The sequence below is a fragment of the Dromiciops gliroides genome, chromosome 1 (assembly GCF_019393635.1).
Source record: "Dromiciops gliroides isolate mDroGli1 chromosome 1, mDroGli1.pri, whole genome shotgun sequence".
Lineage (NCBI taxonomy): Eukaryota > Metazoa > Chordata > Mammalia > Microbiotheria > Microbiotheriidae > Dromiciops > Dromiciops gliroides.
Window position 1 is genome coordinate 495424484 of NC_057861.1, and position 4939 is coordinate 495429422.

At 36.7% G+C, this 4939-nt stretch overlaps 1 pseudogene; it reads right to left on the reverse strand.

Annotated features, from left to right (window-relative positions):
* Positions 1-3977: 3977 nt before the first annotated feature.
* Positions 3978-4517, reverse strand: LOC122735955 (annotated as a pseudogene).
* Positions 4518-4939: the final 422 nt, after the last annotated feature.

Genomic DNA, 4939 nt, shown 5'->3' on the forward strand with positions numbered 1-4939 from the left:
CCCTGAAATCACTTTCCCTTTAACCCCATCCTATTTATTTCTTTTTGTTTGTTTGTTTGATTTTTTGTTTTGTTTTGTTTTTTGGTGATGCAATTGGGGTTAAGTGACTTGCCCAAGGTCACATAGCTACTAAGTGTCAAATGTCTGAAGCCAGATTTGAACTCAGGTCCTCTTGAATCCAGGGCCAGTGCTCTATCCACCGCACCACCTAGCTGCCCCCCATTCTATTTATTTCAACAAAAGGTTCTTTACTTTTTTATAATTTTTTTAAAAATCTTAATGGTATTTTATTTTTTCCCGTTACATGAAATGATAGTTTTCAACATTCATTTTTATAAGCTTTTTAGTTACAAACTTTTCTCCCTCCCTCCCTTCCCTCCCAAAGAGAGCAAGCAAACTGTTATAGGTTATACATTTACCATCATATTAAACATATTTCCACATTAGTCATGTTATAAAAGAAGAATCAGAACAAATTGGAAAAAACTCAAAAAAGGGGAAAAAAATCACGAAAAGTGAAAATAATATGGTTTAATCTGCATTCAGGTCCCACAGTTCTTTTTTCTGGATGTGGAGAGTATTTTCCTTCATAAGTCCTTTGAAATTGTCTTGAATCCTTGTATTGCTGAGAAGAGCTGAGTCTATCACAATTAATCATAACACAATGTTGCTGTTACTATGTACTATGTTCTCCTGGTTCTGCTCACTTCACTCAGTATCAGTCTTTTGAGGTTTTTCTGAAATCTCCCTGCTCATTATTTCTTATAGCACAATAGTATCCAAAACATTCATATACCACAACTTGTTTAGCCATTCCCCAATTGATGGGCTTCCCAAACTCTTTGCCACCACAAAGACAGCTGCTAGAAATCTCTTGTACATGTGGATCCTTTTCCCTTTTTCATGATCTCTTTGGGATAGAGACTTAGTTGTATTGCTGGGTCAAAGGGTATGCACAGGCCCATAGAACTAGGCATAGTTCCAAATTGCTCTCCAGAATGGTTGGATCAGTTCACGACTTCACCAATAATGCATTAGTTTTCCAATTTTTCCACTTCTCCAACATTTATTATTTTCCTTTTTTGTCATATTAGCCAATCTGATAGATATGAGGTGGTATCTTAGAGTTGTTCTAATTCGTATTTCTTTTATCAGTAGTGATTTAAAACATTTTTTCATGTGGCAATAGACAGCTTTGATTTCTTCATCTGAAAACTGCCTGTTCGTATCCTTTGACCATTTCTCAATTGGACAATGAATTTTATTCTTATAAATTTAATTCAGTTCTCTATATATTTTAGAAATGAAATCTTTATCAGAAATACTAGTTATAAAAATTATTTACCAGCTTTCTGCTTTCCTTCCAATATTGGCTAAATTGACTCTTTTTTATACAAAAACTTTTTTAACATAATGTAATGGAAATGACCCATTTTTTTTCATAATAGTCTCCATCTCTTGCTTAGTCAACCACCCTGGAATCTTAACCACCAAATTAAGAAATGATCTGAGATAACATGTATTGTTTTTATTTTTTGTTTTGTTTGCTTGTTTTACAGGGCAATGAGGGTTAAAGGACTTGCCCAGGGTCACACAGCTACTGTCTAAGGCCGGGTTTGAACTCAGGTCCTTCTGAATCCTGGGCCAGTGCTTTATCCAATGCACCACCTAGCTGCCCCCAACTTATGCTCTGTTTTACGTACTACATTGGACCCACCTTGCTGCTTTGGGGAAAGAGTAATAAATATTTGTTTGGATGCCTTTTCACTCTTCTTCCCATTTTCAACATATTTTTAGGTTCTTGAACAAGAGAATCTTCCTTTCACAAGGCATAAAACTCACCTATGTCCAAAGAGTTTCCTTATATGGCCAAACTATTCCCTTTCCTTTTCAGTCTTATCTTGATATTTTTTCTTTAAAAAATGGCTTTGCTTTATCTGAGCACTTTAAAATTTTTCTTTCAGTTCCTCATCTGATTTGTTGCATATCAGTCTTGGTGTAACCCTTAATGATGGACAAATTTTTTTTTTATTCCTTTGAACTTTTCTTGGGATACAATCCCCTTGGATGGAATTCAAGGTGGACAAACCTTAAATAAAAATCTTTTCTAAAGAAGTTTTATAGCAAATGTCCTTTGATGATATTTGAAAAATATCTGATAATCTTGAGCTGAGAAAATAAGAACACAATGTGAGAATCAGAGACTTGTTCTAAGTCACGATGCAACCAATGCCATATATGGAAATGATTAAATTGAAGAAACATAGCCATATAGCCAAATCCAAACTAATTTCATCCTTCTTAGGTAGCTCTCAAGCCATGACTATGGTCTGGCAAACTACAGGCAAATTATGCAGATTATCATGCCTATCAGTGCATATATCTGACAACATTTAACCATGTACTAGAAAGCATTTTCTTTTGAAAGTCATTGGTGCAAAAATGTTGCATACAGCTTTTGCTTATTTTAATTGCTAAAGATCATTTTGCTATCATATGGTGCTCTTGAGAAAACATCAATTATTTTGTTTTGCCCTCGAAAGCACATTACTTTCTTGCTCTTTAAAGATGTTCTATAAGTACCCAAAATAATTACAAAAAAATGTGAAAGAAGAACTTTTCTGAATGCAGAGAAGGAATTGATAAATAGAAGTATAAATATAGAATGATTTTACAGATACATACATATTTGTGTTGAATGGTGGCAATCTCTACAATGGGAGAGGGGAAATAAGGAAAAAAGAAAGGTGGTTGATAAATTTATTATATACTTAAAAAGAAGAGCAAGTTGTCCATAATAAATTTTCAGTCTCATGCAAATCATCTTTTTATTAAACTATGTTATGGAAATGCTTGCTTTATTCCATAAATTAAAGAGAAATTAAAAAAGAAAAAGAGAGAATGATGTTTTCAAAATCTATCTGCCTCAGAATAAACTTCTTCAGTGAGATTTTTTTTGTAATCTGACCTTCTAATTACTACTGAATGAATGTTCCTAAGAATATCTATATCCTGCCTGAGAAGATTTAATCAGTTTCCTATTTTTATTTTCAAAAAAGGTACTAAAGAAAAAAATAAGAGATGTAAATAAATGACATAATACATAGATTTCATTTGATTTCTACTATGTTTTTGACTTTTATATTCTTCACAATATTTTGTTTTTATGCTATTTCATGATATTGAAGGACCTGATTCCATTCTGCTCAAAAACTTGTTCACTGAAGGGGAGAAACATTGAATAGTGCATGGATAGTACGTAAATAAGTGTTCAAATCCTACCAATAAAACATGCTAATTGTGTAAGTATGGGCAAATCACAAACTGCGTTACCTTCAATTTTACCTCCCTAAAGTGAGGACAATAATACCTGTTTAATTCAGAGCATCTTGGGGAAGCTCCAATGAGAAAATGAGCTTAAAGCAACTTCTGAAGCTTAATATGTATTCATATATGAGTTATTATTATTGTTAAAGGAGAAAAACACTTTGGATCAGTAATAACAGTAAGCTTGCTATATATTTATCTGATGAATGCAGAGCTCTGGTGTAAGAAAGACCAAAGATAGGAGACTATGGCTATAGAATAAAACGTGTAATATGAGACTTGGCTGTTGAATTGTGTATTTTTTTTCTTAGGACAAGTTTAATAGAGCTACAAAAGATCAGATGGGCTGGAGCCCAAAGGGCTGACTGGTACAAATATTGTTAACACAGCACTTGGTCGTTAAGAGTGAGGGAGCGAGCCAGCAGGCCTAAGGCAGGCCCAGCCTGCTTGCTGCTGCCCTGAGCATGGAGGAATGAGGTCTCATGAGAAGGACATGCCCAGCTACCCCTCTAAGCCTGGGCTCCCTTTATAAAGGCCTTCCAGTTGAAAGCTTGGGAAAGATCAAGCATGTGTGTTCTGGATCTGTAGACAGCAGAGAGATGAGACACCATGCCCCCTGCAGTGGGACAGCCATGGCTGCAGAGAGCAGCTCAGTGCTGCTTAGAGAAATAGTCTTTGCTCTCCTCAACATCAGGCTTGATTGTGTTACTCCCAGGTCTCCAGCCAACCAGGCACACTTCACCATGCTTGTCTGTGAACTGGAAAGCCTGGATGAGCCACAGTGCGGCCCACAGGAAGGTCATTGATGGTGATCTGGAGAAGGATGCCCTTATCATCAATGATGATGAGATCCCTGAATGAGATTCCCTCATCTGCCTTCAAGACCCCATAATCTTGACAAATGGTGTGTTTGGGGTCAGACATCAATGGGATGTTCACGGCTTCCAGTCCACCCTTCTTCTTGATCATGTTGACCAGGCAAGGTGACAGAAGGGCGTGTCCAGCAAAGCACCAATCACTTGGCAGTTGAGTTTCTTAAATTCTTCAGCTCCATCACTGAATGCAATAATCTCCATGGGGCACCCAAAAGTGAAGTCCAAGGGGTAAAAGAACAACATGACATATTTTCCTTTGTAGTTGGAAAGACTGATGTCTTTGAACTGCTGATCTGGCATAACAGCTGTAGCTCAGAAACTGGGGGCTGGGAACCCAATCTTGGCATTTCCCGAAGCCGTGTCAACTGCAACAGCTGGGCTCCACAGACACACACAGAAGAGACACGAACATGTGAAAAAGAGCTGGAGAACTGAATTGTGTACTTTTGCAGAATTTTTTTTCCTTTTTTTCTCTCCTTTGTTATTAAAGATTTTTGTCTGTTATGGGGAGGAGAGAGGGATCTTTTAGAAAAGGTAATACAATTTTTTTTTTTGAAAAATGAGTCACAGGGGCAGCTAGGTGGTGCAGTGAATAAAGCATCAGCCCTGGATTCAGGAGGACCTGAGTTCAAATCCGGCCTCAGAAACTTGACACTAGCTGTGTGACTCTGGGCAAGTCACTTAACCGCCATTGCCCTGCAAAAAAAAAAAGAAAGAAAGAAAGAAAGAAAGAAAGA